The 15562-nt window shown below is 42.1% G+C and overlaps 1 long non-coding RNA gene across 1 annotated transcript in view; it reads left to right on the top strand.

Annotated features, from left to right (window-relative positions):
• Window positions 1–15562, top strand: part of LOC309812212 — a 44313-nt gene that overhangs the window by 11546 nt on the left and 17205 nt on the right. The gene's annotated exons all lie outside the window — the stretch shown is intronic.

Genomic DNA, 15562 nt, shown 5'->3' with positions numbered 1-15562 from the left:
AGCCCGCAGCAGGAACCTGCCCTGTGCACACCTTGATCTCGGATTCTGGCCTCCAGACTGTGAGAGAATAAGTGTCCATTGTGCAAACCCCACAGCCTGTGGAGCTTTGTCCCTGCACCCCCAGGACAGTCTACAGAGGCCTTGAAAGGAGGAGCCCTGGAGGAGGACCCCACTGGCCGGGTGCCCGCAGGTGCTGTCCCTTCTCCTCCCAGTGCCACCTCGTCTCGCCACCCCCCAGAGCTCTGGGGAAGACCCTAGACTCCAGGGGAAAGGGCAGCGATTTCTGCTCGTTCAGAAACCTTGTCCTCTGCCCCAGGTCCCCGTTCACGGGACTCCAGTCACAGTCTCGCTAATTACCTACCCTGTGAGCCAGAGCCAAAAGCAAAGTGAGCCAGCAACCTGCTTGTAAACCACCTTGGGTACCTGTGTGTGTGGAGGGCGGACCCGACCTGCACTCCTCCGTCACCTGATTCTACCTGCAAGAAATGCGCACGCGCCCTGCCGCAGGTGGATGGCACCAGCGAGCGTGATCCCTGACTGATGGAGCTCCCAGCACCCTTGGGTTTTAAATGCGGTTGGTTTTTGCCTGGTTCACGGCCTCAGTGGTTCTCTCATCTCTTTAGAAGTCACTGTCGGGTCTTCCCTGGTGGTCTAGTGAGTAAGGCTTCGCCTTCCCACACAGGGGGTGCAGGTTTGATCCCTGGTCGGGGAGCTAAGATCCCACATGGCTCAGGGCCAAAAAACCAAAACATAAAACAGAAGCAATACTGTAACAAATTCAGTAAAGACTTTAAAAATGATCCACATCAAAAAAATCTTAAAAAGAAAAGTCACTGTCCTCTTCATTCAGGTGATGAGGCCCTTAAGCTTAAGCACACTCACCTTGTATTGATATAGTAGTTTTCTCTGCTACAGTAATAACCAAGCCATCTTCTCCAAAATGTGCAAATTTAGGAGAACTGGGCTAGGGGAGGCCAGGGCCCCAGGGGCAGCTTCCCGGTCACTGCGAATGTCTCTCCTGAAGTCGCCTCCCTGCCTCCCCCCACTATCCCCGCTGTACCCCTAGCACACACTGGGGAGTAGGGCTCCCTCCTCTTCTGCTTTGCACAGTGCCTGGATGTGGCAGGCTGGCAGCAGCAAAGGCCTGAGGACCACTGTGCGTGCGGACAGCTCTCATTCAGCTTCTGCTGGAGCGGCCAAACATGACTTAGGTGTCCTGTACTCCTTGCCCCACCCAAGCCTCTTGCATGCGTTACTTGAACCCAGGGAATCAGTTTCCTCAGCATCTGGCCGAGTGCCTGGCACCTAATGATCAATGAGCACTGGATTTATTTGAACCAGCTTTGTGTCCTGGGTCAACTCATTTTATGTCCCTGGGCTTCCTTCCATCACCTTTTCTGCCAAGAGACGGACCTTGAACTGGATGCTTTCCGCAAGGTGCCTTCAGCTCCAAAGTTGTCATCTTCAACATGTGAAAGTCACTTCCTAATAGCTTCTAGTCACCAACTACTCCTTCTACCACCACCACCCCCGCCCCACCCCAAACACAACTGTCAGCACAGTCTGGGTTTTGGGATACGCATCTAGTCTTACAAGAAACAAAATGCTTCTCCCAAAATCCTTCTCCCGTTTTCATTTCTTTCGCATCTAAGACTATAATGGTTGTTAGCATTTGATTATTTGTTGATGTGCAGGAGGTCCCCAAGACAACTTTCAGGTTCAAAATTCTCTAGAAGGATTTGCCAACTCAGAAAAGCTCTTATACGCATGGTCACAGTTTATTACCACAAAAGGACACAGAGTAGAATCAGCAGAGGTAAGAGGCACAGAGGGCAGAGTCCAAGGGAGACCTGGACTGGGGCCCCCAGCTCTCCTGTCACAGTGGAGCCGTGTGGTCAGTGCTTCATTCTCCCAGCAAGGACGACGGAGGGAAGAGGGTGAGCCTGAGGATGAGAATTGGCCACATGCGAGGATTCATAGAATTAATAGGCGTCGCATGACAGGAAAGTCAAGGATGACCCCCACTTTCCTGCTTATGAGAGAGGGAATGTGAGAGGGGGTCTGGGTCTGGGGAGGAGTGGAGACAGTGAGTCCGGTTTTGAATATATTGGTCTGAGGTGCTTGTGGTACGTCCACGTGGGCCAAACAAGAGGTTTGAACTGGGAATCGTAAGTGTTGAAGGAGGTATCGAAGCCCTGTGAGTGGATGAAATTGACTAGGAGTGGAATTTAGAGTGGGAAGGCATGTTCTTTTTTTTTCCTATAGCTAATTGTTTGCTTTTATTATTTTTAAAAAATTTTATTGGAGTATAGTTGACTTACAATGTTGTGTTAGTTTCAGATGTGCAGCAAAGTGAATCCGTTATACATATACATATATCCAGTCTTTTTTAGATTCTTTTCCCATATAGGCCATTACAGAGTATTGAGTAGAGTCCCCTGTGCTATACAGTAGGTTCTTATTAGTTATCTATTTTATATATACTAGTGGGTATATGTTAATCCCAGTCCCCTGGGATTTTTTTATATCTTTTTTTTTTTTTTGCTGTACGCGGGGCTCTCACTGTTGTGACCTCTCTCGTTGCGGAGCACAGGCTCCGGACGCGCAGGCTCAGCGGCCATGGCTCACGGGCCCAGCCGCTCCGCGGCATGTGGGATCTTCCCAGACCGGGCCATGAACCCGTGTCCCCTGCACCGGCAGGTGGACTCTCAACTACTGAGCCACCAGGGAAGCCCATATCTATTTTTTATATCTATTTTTATATCTATTTTTTATATCTATTTTATATATACTCGTGGGTATATGTTAATCCCAGTCCCCTGGGACGTAATTTATCAAGTCCCCCCATGTTTCCCCTTTGGTAACCATAAGTTTGAGTGCAAGATCTGTGAGTCGGTTTCTGTTTTGTTAATAAGTTTATTTGTATCATTTTTATTAGATTCCACATGTAACTGATATCATATGATACTTGTCTTTGTCTGATTTACTTCACTTAGTATGATAATCTCTAGGTCCATCCATGTTGCTGCAAATGGCATTATTTAGTTCTTTTTCTTCTTTTTTTTTTAAGATTTAATTTTATTTATTTTTGTCTGTGTTGGGTCTTTGTTGCTGCGCGTGGGCTTTCTCTAGTTGGGGCGAGCAGGGGCTTCTCTTGTTGCAGAGCATGGGCTCTAGGCTCACGGGCTTCAGTAGTTGTGGCTGGCGGGCTCTAGAGCACAGGCTCAGCAGTTGTGGTGCATGGGCCTAGTTGCTCCGCGGCAAGTGGGCTCTTCCTGGACCAGGGCTCGAACCCGTGTCCGCTAAATTGGCAGGCAGATTCTTATCCACTGTGCCACCAGGGAAGTCCCTATTTCATTCTTTTTTATGGCTAAGTAGTATTCCATTGTATATAGCAAGGCGTGTTCTTGAGGAGTTCCATTGTATTAAAAATCGCTAGTTGGATGGTGAGCCAGCCTGGGAGGCTGAGGATATAGTCAACTCGAAATATAAGAAGAAAACTAGGGGAAGGTGTCTAATGTTTCAAGAAAGAGGGAATGGTTAGGGGTCTTGAATGTGCTGAAAGGTTAAGTAAGATGAAGATTGTACAATATCTACTGGATCTAGCAAAATCATTGGTCATTGGTGACCCTGCAGGAAGCCATTTTGGAGAAGGGAAGTTTGAGTAGAAGCCCTTTGCAGTGGTTTAAGAAATGAGGAGTGGAGACACTGTACATTACTTTACAGAGGTTTGGCTGAGAACTGAAGCTCAGAGATCAGGAAATAGCCAGAGAGGGCAGTGGGGTGGAGGGGTGATTTTTTAAAATGTCTTTAAAAGTAGAAGAGCCCCGAGCATATTAACATGCAGAGTGGAATGATCTAAGAAGAGGCTGAAAATAAAGAAGAGAGATGGATAATAGAATGCAGTTCTTGAGAAGGTGAGAGGGGCTGGGACCCAGGGCACACAGGGGTGCTTAACCCAAGAGAGCAGGAGGGGAGGAGAGGATGTTCACGGACACAGGTGAGTGGGTAGTGACAGTCCCGTCCTTAATGCTATGGAAGGTGCCACTTTTCTGTTCAATTCAACTCCACAAATACTTGTTCCCAGACACTAGGCTTTGAGCTGGTGAGGTAAGTGAGAGCGAATCTAAGGCTCTCATGGAGTCAGAGAGAAGTGGGGGAGACAGGTAACCACCATCAGAGCTAATGTTCATGCAGTCATAGCACTGAGTTCTCACAACAGCCCAGGAAATGAGCAGCCACGTGATTCTGATCTAACAGCTGAAGGAACGGAGGTGCCGAGAAGTTAAATTACTCGTTCTAGGTTAAAAGAAATTGTGGGACTGAAATGAAAACCCAGAGAAAGCTCTCTGGAGCGTGTGCTTTTCATGACAACATCACGTGCTGGCTCTTGTTCATAAATCACATCTCAGGAAAGCAACTCGCCAAAATGCCAGACGCCCAGCTATCACCAGTTTTCCAGGGCAATCCTGGTTTAATGTCATTCTCATCTTTTCAACGAAGGCAATTCATTAACTTTCCTTCTGGCATCTCTTCAGCTGGCACGTTCCTGTCAACCTTTATAATCCAGCCTGTTAACCCTCTGCTGCTTCTGTAAAGCTGGTCTCTCTCTGTTTTAATCCTTCTTGGTTTTTTCATTATAGTTCCTTTCTGCACCCCAAACTGGGGCACAAAGGACTTGTTTTAATTTAGGAATCTGTGTGGGAAATCTTACAAAAGGCTCACAGAGATGATGATATGAGACTCTAATCTCCAGCCTGGACCTCTCCCCTGAACTCCAGCTCCATATATCCAGTTGCTTACACAGCATCTCTATCTGGATGTCACATTTCAAAGCCTGAACCCCCAAAGCCTGATCTCCATCTTTGACTCTACCTCCTTGTCTGCTGCCCCCTGCAGTCTCCCCATCTCAGTTAATGGTATCTCCATAACCCCAGGTATTTGGGAAAAAACCTCTCCTTCTTGATTTATTTTTTATTTTTTAAAAATGTTATTGAAGTTTAGTTGATTTACAGTGTTGTGTTAATTTCTGCTGTGCAGTAAAGTGACTCAGTTATACATATATATATTCTTTTCCATTATGGTTTTTCAAAGGCTATTGAACGCATTTCCCTGTACTTGTTGTTTATCCATTCAGTATATAATAGTTTGCATCTGCTAATCCCAAACTCCCAATCCTTCCCTCCCCCACCCTCTCCCCCTTGGCAACCACAGTCTCTTCTCTATGTCTGTGAGTCTGTTTCTGTTTCTTAGACAGGTTCATTTGTGTTGTATTTTAGATTCTATATATAAATGATATCATGTGGTATTTGTCTTTCTCTTTCTGACTTACTTTGCTTGGTATGATAATCTCTAGGTCCATCCATGTTGCTGCCAGTGGCATTATTTCATTCTTTTTTATGGCTAATAGTCCACTGTATATATATACTACATCATTTTTATCCATTCATCTGTCAGTGGACATTTACGTTGTTTCCAAGTCTTGGCTATTGTAAATAGTGCTGCTATGAACATTGGGGTGCATGTACCTTTTCGAATTGTATTTTTGTCTGGGTGTGTGCCCAGGAGTGGGAGTGCTGGATCATGTGGCAACTCCATTTATAGAAAACCTGTCCTTCTCTCAGGCCCCACATATAATCAGAGGATGCATCCCATTGGCTCTCCAAATTATGCACATCCACCATCTGACCATGTGATGGTTAATGTGTCAATTTGGCTAATGGTACCCAGGTATTTGGTCAAACACTAGTCTAGATGTTGCTGTGAAGGCATTTTTTTAGATGAGATTAACATTTAAATAAATTGATTTTGAATAAATCAAATTACCCTTCTTAATGCGGGTGGGCCTCATCCAATCAGTTGAAGACCTTAAGAGAAAAGATTGACCTCCCCCAAGGTAGAGGGAGTTCTGCCTGCAGGTGGCCTTTGGTTGCAACATCAGCTCTTCCCTGGGTCTCCAGCCTGCAGGCCTACCCTGCAGATTTTGAACTTGCCATTCTCCATAATTGTGTGAGCCATTTCCTTATAGTAAATCCCTCTCTGGAGAAAGAAGAAATGCTCATGACGGTCACAGTCCTCATTTCTGTAACTCTTCACATGGCTGTCATTGGTATTTTTAAGTACCTTCTTCTACTACCCATTCTGTATTTCCTTTGCCCTCAGCAAGCACTTAGCTTGTTGTGGTTCTTTGGTGGGGGGACCCAAACTGTCATTCCTGAAGGGTCTGGGCCATTAGTAGTCCTGCTTGAATTAGATTGTTGTAGTTTTCCATCAGCTTTTATCACAGGGTGTGATAATACTAAGAGATGACCTAAGTGACCTCCCGTATTCCAGACATACCCAATTTCCCCTTGGTGATCAGGGTCAATCACCCCAGCCAGCACAGCAACTCCCTTATTTGCCTGTTGATTCAGAGACTGGGTAGCAGTCTTAACTTCCGTTCAGTGGAATCATTGTTGCATCTACTGGTAGAAGCATGTCCTCTCTTTGGAACTAAGACCTCAGAGCCAGCTGAACATAGGTCATGGATATAGGAAGCAAAAATCTCTGCTAGTAGGACCCTAGGGGTAATAGTAAGTGATACCATTTCCACCCCTTGACTCCTGGACTCGTGAACCCTGGCTACTAGACAACAAGAGAACTATACACATCTTCTTGGTTCCTTCTCTGGAGAGCTCGAACACAGGCCATTCCTCACCACCTCCATGATTACCTTGGCCCAAGCCACCAACATTTCTACCTGGATTATTGCAAAAGCCTCCTAAGTCATGAATAAATTGATGAGGGAATATGTAGGCTGGACCTTGAAGGAGACACAAGGACCTGGTAGGTGGGGAAGGGGCAGCAGAATGGCATTAGACAGAGGAAACTACAAAAACAAAGGCATGGATAGTTCTGAAAGGGCAAGCTATGTCCATTTCTAAATATCAGTGAACTGGACAGAGAAGGGGAGGAAGAGCAGATTGGGACATATAGTGAAGTTCTTGCATAGAAAAATTCGGCTTGGTTACTAATTGAGAAAGCTTTACCTGGAAGATTATTCAGAATTGACTGTTGTTTTATTTAGATAAAAGTATTTTGTGAAACTCAGTGTTATCTTATTTTCACTTTCCCCACCAACTTGTTCCCTTGTGTTAATTTTCATGGAATTAGCCAAGTGGAGTTTTGGGAATTTTTCTTTTGTACAATGCATGTATTTAAGATGTAAACCAGTTTACTAGTTGATACTACAATATTATATTATAAAAATTTTTTTAAATAAACTTTAAATTTTGTGATAATTTTAGATTTATAGTAAAGTTATAAAGATAATAGAGTTCACTCATCCCCTTTGCCCAGTTTCCCTAATCTTACATCTTATATAACCATGACACACTTGTTACCACTAAGAGATTAACATTGGTACGTTACTATTAACTATACTCTATACTTTATTCCTATTTCACCCATTTTCCCACTAGCATCCTTTTTCTGCTCCGGGATCCGATGAAGGATCCCATGTTGCATTGACTTGTCATGGACTCTTGCTCTCCTCTGGTCTGTGATAGTTCTTGTTTGTCATTACTTAGTCAGTTAGGAGTACTGGTCATGTATTTTGTAGATACCCCTCAATTCAAATCTCTCTGATGTTTTCCTCATGTTTAGACTGGTGTTTGGGATTTTGGGGGTGAATACAAAACAGACGAAAAGCCCTCCTTTTCTCATGACTTCAGGGGTACATGATTTCAACATGACAATACTGTGATGTTAACTTTGATCACTTGGTTAAGGTGGTGTCTGCCAGACATTTCCACTGTGAAGTTACTGTTTTCCTCTTCCAATGCTCTGTTCTTGGGGACAGAGTCATTAAGTTCATCCTCAAAAGGGTGGGGTTAGGAAATGAAGTGCCACCTCTTTATGGGGGGAGTATCTACATATATTATTTGGAATTCTTCTGAAAGGAAGATTTGTCTCTTCTTCCCCCTTTTTGTATTCAATCATTTATTTGTATCAGTGTGCACTCATGTCTATTTATTTTATACTTTTGTTGTAGTCCAACACCACATTCTTTCTTTTGTTCAACATGCTGCATTTTTTTTCTAACACTTCCTTTCTTTCTGGCACTACAAGATGCTCCAGGGTTATCTCCTATTTTCTCTGCCCAAGCCCTAGAGTCAACCCTGTCTCCAAGGAGCTATTATAACATTTTATAAACACCTTAGTATAGTTTTTTTTTTAATTTAATAATTTTGAACAGATAGAACATTAAGTTGAACTGTATTGAATGTTTAAGTATGAAGGAATGGAGAGTAATATATAGATTTTGTTGATGGGTTTTTATCCTTATGAAAAAGAGAATTATCTATTTATATTAATATATATTGTTATTGCCTTATTTTAAATATAATATTTAAACAGCAGAAGCTGTTTCCTGCTTGTGTATGTGAAAGCATATTCCGGAGTATACTGTTTGTATATGTCCCTTAGCTCAGGTTTGTTAATTTTGATTTTCAACTATAGAATCTCTCTACTGGATTTTTCCTTTGCTTATTCAATCATGGAAAAAGATATGTTAGAATCTCCCAAATGTGATGGTTGACTTGTAAATTTCTCCTTGTAATTATTTTAGTTCTTGCTTTGTATATTTAGAAGCTATATTATTAGATGCACACAAATTTAGAATTGTTCTGTCTTTGTGCTTAACTTCCCAAATTAACTATCTTTATCTGTAGCAATTTTCTTTCTTCTTTCATAGTAGTTAAACATACATAACATAAAAGTTACCATTTTTATCATTTTTGAGTATACAAGTCAGTGACATAAGTACATTGTTCTGCAACCATCACCACCATTTATCTCCGGAACTTTTTCATCTTGCAAAACTGAAACTCTGTCACCATTAAACAATAATTCCCCTTTTCTCCCTCCCTCTAGCCCCTGGGAACCACCATTCTACTTTCTGTCTCTGTGAATTTGACTGCTCTAGGTACCTCATGTAGTGGGATCATACAGTATTTGTCCTTTTGTGTCTGGCTTATTTCACCTAGCATAATATCTTCCAGGTTCATCTGTCTTGTAGCATGTGTCAGAATTTCCTTCCTTTCTAAGGTGGAATAATATTCCATTATATGTGTAGACCACATTTTGTTTACCCATTAATTTGCTAATGGACCCTTTGGTTGCTTCTACGTTTTGACTATTGTCAGTAATGCTGCTATGAACATGGGTGTACAAATATCTGTTGAAATCCCTGCTTTCAGGTCTTTTTTTTTTTTTTTTGTATAGACCCAGAAGTGGAACTGCTGGATCATATGGCAATTCCAATTAATTTTTTGAGTAACTGCCATACTGTTTTCCACAATGGCAGCACCATTTTATATTATCACAAGCAATGCACTAAGGTTTCCATTTATCCACACCCTCACCAACACTTCCATTTTCTGGATTTTTTTTGATAGTAGGCATTCTCATGAGTGTAAAGTGACATCTCGTGGATTTTATAGTAATTTTCAAAATGAAAGTTCTATTTTTCTGACTAACACACAGAGTTTTCTTTTGGTAAATATTTGTGTGGTACATATTTTTGTATTCTCTACTTTCAACTTTTCTTGACCTAATGTTTTATGTGAGTTTCCTAGAAACAGCAAATTATTAAATTTTCTTTCATATCTAATCTGACAATCCTTGTCTTTTAACTAGAATGTTTAGTCCACTCATATTTATTGTTGTAATTGGTATAGAGTTAATTATGGCATGTTATTTTATGTTTTCTATTTGTCCTCATTTTTAAATTAAAAAATTCTCTTTTCTTAAATCCTTGGGAATTAGTTTATTTTTTCATTCCATTATTTTCCTTCTGCTGTTGTAAAGGGATAAACTTTGTTTTTATTCTTTTAATACTTAGCCTTGAAATACTTTAACAGGCACATTTAACTTTCTGAAGTCTAAATTTAGTAACTTTAGCTTCCTTCCAAATAATATAAGGACCTTACAACATTTTAACGCCAGGCACCTCCCTTTTAGCTTATGTGTTTTTGTTGTTGTTGAGTGTTTTAGCTTTACCTCTCTCTCTCTGACATTAGTCTTTATTGTAAGGTAGTATGGTTTATTCATTACTCCTTCTGTTTCCCTCTATGTGTACGGAGATTCACTAGCATGACACTTCTAGCCTTTCTCTGCCTGACTTAAACTAATGGGTGAATTTGGAAGGGAAACTAGACATGTGTAACCTTGTCTTTTCTTGAGAGGGAGTTGTTTTCAGGAAGAACACATATGATTCTTTTCCTCCAAGCTGTAAGTCTTACAGAGGCAGGTTCCCATGTACTTGGCAGAAGGGAGGGTGAGGGTGCAGCTGTGGAGACCTGGAACTGCCTGTGACTGGCTGGGTAAGTTGGCCTAATTCTACGGTTCAATATTATGAGATATTTGCCTGCAGATATAAGCTACATTTCCCAACATTAGTTTTGTTGGTAATAAAAGCAAAAATTTGTCCTTCTCTCTGCCTTCTTGTATGTTCTTGTTTTACAGTCCATTCATAATCCATATATGGAAAAGAAATGCTTTTTATTGGGATCTCTAAAACCTTAACAAATTTCTGTTATTGTTATTTTTGTTAGAGTAATTTGTTAAGGTTTCCTCAATATTTGCCATATTCTTTGCTCACCTTTACTCCTTGTATCGCAGACTTTCCTTCTGGGATAACTGTCCTTCTTCTTGAAGTTATCTTTTTTTTTAAATTAATTAATTAATTTATTTATTTTGGCTGCACATGGGTTTTCTCTAGTTGCGGCGAGGGGGGGCTACTCTTCGTTGCAGTGTGTGGCTTCCCATTGCAATGGCTTCTCTTGTTGCATAGCATGGGCTCTAGGTGCATGGGCTTAAGTAGTTGCAGCATGTGGGCTCAGTAGTTGTGGCTCATGGTCTCTAGAGTGCAGGCTTAGTAGTTGTGGCACACGGGCTTAGTTGCTCTGCGGCATGTGGGATCCTCCCGGACCAGGGATCGAACCCATGTCCCCTGCATTGGCAGGCGGATTCTTAACCACTGCACCACCAGGGAAGTCCCTTGAAATTATCTTTTATTTGTTCCTTTTGACAGGATATATTTCTGGTAAACTTTCTTAATTTTGTTTGAATTAATTTTGTCCTTGTTCTTGAGAGATGGTTTCATACTATGTACAATCCTGTTATTTATTTTTTCAGAAGATAGCATTCTACTGGCTTCTGTCTTTTATCAATATTATTTCTGTTCAGAAGTCAGCTGTCAATCTAATTATTGTCCCTTTACAAGTGATCTCTGTTTTCACACTTGGTGAAAAGACCTTTTTGTCTTTTGTATTCTGCAGTTTCACAGTGATATTTCAAAGTATGGATTAAGAAAAAAACAACCCAGATTAGAATTCACTGAGAATCTCAAATCTGAGAATTCATTTCTTTAATTAAATTAGGAAAATTATCAACTACTTTCTCTTCCCCATTCTTCTGTCATCTTCTGAAAACTCTTCCTTGTTTCTCAACTTCTTATATTTTCCATCTTTATTTCTGTCTGTATTGTATTCTGTGTAATTTCTTTAGATGTATCATCCAGTTCACTAATTATTTCTCCACCTATGTCTAACCAGCTGTTTAACATATCGATAGAGTTTCTAATTTCAAGTTTTATGCTTTTTATTTCTGTAAGTTTTAATTGATTCTTTTTCAAATCTGCATGGTCTTTTTCTGTATAGTTTCTCATTTTTATTCATATTTTCAATTTTCTCTTTAACTATGTTGGATACACTTTTTTCTGTTTTGTATCTGATAATATTCAAAATCTGGAGCTTTTGCTAGTCTACTTTATGTTGTATCTGCTCATTCTCACTCATGGAGACTTATTTCTGTGTGTGTGTGTGTGTGTGTGTGTGTGTATCAAAAGTTCAAGATCCTTGAAACCTTGTCACTGGGAATTCTTTGAGGACTTGCTTGAGGGTGAAGATTTTAGTTTGATTCTATCAGGCTCCTGAGTACACCACCGACCTGAGACCACTTTGGATGAAATTCTCAGTTTGACGTTTTTCTGGCCATGCAGGTAGTGTTAACTGAAGCCACAAACCTGTGTGAGGACTGGTTTGCTGCTAAGATTTTTCAGGGCAGCCATTCCCCCTCCACCCAGAGTTGAAGCTGAGACAGACTCATTTCCTCACTGACCCCTTTTTAGGGCAGATTCTTTCTCTCTCACACTTTCAGTGGTCTCTGATGGAAATGCCCACCTGGTGTGCACCTGAGACTAGTCTTCTAAAACTGAAGCTCTTCTTTCCCACAGTTGACACAGGATGCCTCAGGGCTGGCCTCAGGACTCAGGGCTGGTTCTCCTCCCAGCACCCCTGCTCCTGCTTTGTGTTTAGCATCTGAGAATTTCCTTTTCTTTTTCATAAGCCCAGTCATGCATTTAAGAGGACACTTTTTACATTTAATCTAGAACTTTGGGATTTTTGGTGGGAGTGTGTCAGGACAACTTTTTGCTGGACTAGAAACCTCTTGCAGGGCTCCTCCATCCTCTTTGCTGCAAGAGGGCACACTACTCTTTTCTCATACTTGAGCCTTCTTTTATAACCACACCCCTCACTCCAACAAACAGCTATTCCCTTTCATACAATTTCACATCAAGGAAGCAGAGGGGAAAAGAAAGAAATGATGTTCTGTCCTCCTCTTTGCCAACTTAGAATATAAACACTCCAAGAGTGGGCACTTCTTTTTTTTTTTTTTACATCTTTATTGGAGTATAATTGCTTTACAATGGTGTGTTAGTTTCTGCTTTATAACAAAGTGAATCAGTTATACATGTACATATGTTCCCATATCTCTTCCCTCTTGCATCTCCCTCCTCCCACCCTCCCTATCCCACCCCTCTAGGTGGTCACAAAGCACTGAGCTGATCTCCCTGTGCTATGCAGCTGCTTCCCACTAGCTGTCTATTTTACGTTTGGTAGTGTATATATGTCCATGCCACTCTCTCACTTTGTCACAGCTTACCCTTCCCCCTCCCCATATCCTCAAGTCCGTTCTCTAGTAGGTCTGTATCTTTATTCCTGTCTTACCCCTAGGTTCTTCATGACATTTTTTTTCTTAGATTCCATATATATGTGTTAGCATACAGTATTTGTCTTTCTCTTTCTGACTTACTTCACTCTGTATGACAGACTCTAGGTCCATCCACCTCATTACAAATAGCTCAATTTCGTTTCTTTTTATGGCTGAGTAATATTCCATTGTATATATGTGCCTCATCTTCTTTATCCATTCATCCGATGATGGAGACTTAGGTTGTTTCCATCTCCTGGCTATTGTAAATAGAGCTGCATGAACATTTTGGTACATGACTCTTTGAGTTATGGTTTTCTCAGGGTATATGCCCAGTAGTGGGATTGCTGGGTCATATGGTAGTTCTATGTATAGTTTTTTTTTTTTTTCTTTTTGCGGTATGCGGGCCTCTCACTGCTGTGGCCTCCCCCGTTGCGGAGCACAGGCTCCGGACGCGCAGGCTCCGGACGCGCAGGCTCAGCGGCCATGGCTCACGGGCCCAGCCGCTCCGCGGCATATGGGATCCTCCCAGACCGGGGAACGAACCCGTATCCCCTGCATCGGCAGGCGGACTCTCAACCACTGCGCCACCAGGGAGGCCCTATGTATAGTTTTTTAAGGAACCTCCATACTGTTCTCCATAGTGGCTGTACCAGTTCACATTCCCACCAGCAGTGCAAGAGTGTTCCCTTTTCTCCATACCCTCTCCAGCATTTATTGTTTCTAGATTTTTTGATGATGACCTCCTAGAGAAATGGAAATAAAAACAAAAATAAACAAATGGGACCTAATGAAACTTCAAAGCTTTTGCACAGCAAAGGAAACCATAAACAAGAGCGGGCACTTCTTTAGGAATGATTTGTGTAGTAAGTAACTGCTCTTAATCATGGACTCTCACTTGTTTCCAGAGATCTGTATGTTGAGACTCTTTGTATATTAAAAGACATGCTTTGGTTGAATATCATAAGAAATTTTGCTTAAAGTGGGATGCTTTTGGCATTGTGCAGCTGTATTTGGATTTAACTAGTACAGGGTAACTTGGGGAAGCCCCTGGCGTTATTTTATTGGTCAAAAACAATGCCTCTCTCATAATTTATATATTTAACAGTCACCCGACGTCCATCACCCAAACAAAGGGATAGGTAAAGCCATGTTTCTTGGCCTCTGAGAAGTTCCCTTTGCCTGCTGCCTTTCAACCAGAATGGGCTGGTAACCACATCAGGCTCACTAGCCAGACAGGAAGATGCTTTTGCTGAAGTCCGGTCCAGCAAAAGGATGACAGAGTGGTTGATGTGCTTCATTATCCTAAGAGAACAGCTACTCATCACTCCTGTTATTTCCAGGAATAGCTACCTTCCCTTGTTTCTTTCAGCAGTAAGGGAGTGCTCCCAGAGTGGAAGGCAACCCAGCAGCTTTGTCTTTTTTTTTTAAGATTTTTTTTGATGTGGCCCATTTTTTAAGAATTTGTTACAATATTGCTCTGATTTTATGTTCCTGGTTTTCCGGCCGTGAGGCATGTGGGATCCTAGCTCCCCCACCAGGGATCGAACCCGCGGCCCCTGCATTGGAAGGCAAAGTCTTAACCACTGGACCGCCAGGGAAGTCCCAACCCAGCAGCTTTGGACATTTATCTGCATAATCCTTCTGGAAAGCACAACGAGTATTTAGTTTGTTCCTCTCGTCCAAAGCAGGGACGCTCATTTCAAGAGAGCAAAGGAGTGTTTCCTCCCATGCCTTCCTTCCCTGTGCTGTGCATAGTACATCCCAAAGACGATGGGGGAACCCAAGGGGTCCCGGGAGCAATAGACCCCAGAAGTATTTAGGGAATTAGGATTGGAAATGAGGTAAACGTTTCCAAAGCTTTGCAAATCATTCTCGCAAACCCACAAAGGACAGCTGCAGAGCTTCAAAATGAGAAAGTATAAAATAGTAAAGAACGAGATCAAACCAGATGGGAATAATCACAGCAGTGAATGATCACTTTTCATTTTTGGAATCCTTTAAAGCTGTGTATTGCCTTTGTCAGTACCAAAGATTCTAAGGAAAAGGTGCCCAGTCATCAACTGTGCTAAGATTTTAAAAAATGGATCCTATGCTTTGAGTTTAAAAAAATGTTGAGCAGACGTATGACCTTTATGTTATTTCTGAAAATGGAAGACCGTTGAGACCTCCTTGCAAGCATCACCATTCTCACAATAACACATTCATCAGTGGAGCCAGTGGTCAGACGGTGGTTAGGCTGTTGGTTGCCTTCCACTAATCCGCGTGATGGTCTTTCATAGAGCTGCCCCTTTGTGAGCCTCCGATTCCTAGCTGTCATTTCTTCCACTCCCCCTGAGTGTCTGCATGTTGAAAGCACCCTGGAGCTGCCTTTTCACTGTGCAAGCGCTTGCTGTCTTAATTAACGTGTCCACGTCTGTCAGGAAGCACAGTGTCCTGTGGCATGTGGCAACATTGATATGGATCGCAGTCTAATTTCGAGCAGCTAAATGTCAGGAGAGCAGAGGCCACCCCGGTTTTTGGACCT

Source organism: Mesoplodon mirus (genome assembly GCF_964341445.2).
Source record: "Mesoplodon mirus genome assembly, chromosome: 11".
In the NCBI taxonomy this organism is placed as follows: domain Eukaryota; kingdom Metazoa; phylum Chordata; class Mammalia; order Artiodactyla; family Ziphiidae; genus Mesoplodon; species Mesoplodon mirus.
Note: the sequence above shows the minus strand (reverse complement) of the source record. Positions and strands in the feature narration are given on the sequence as shown.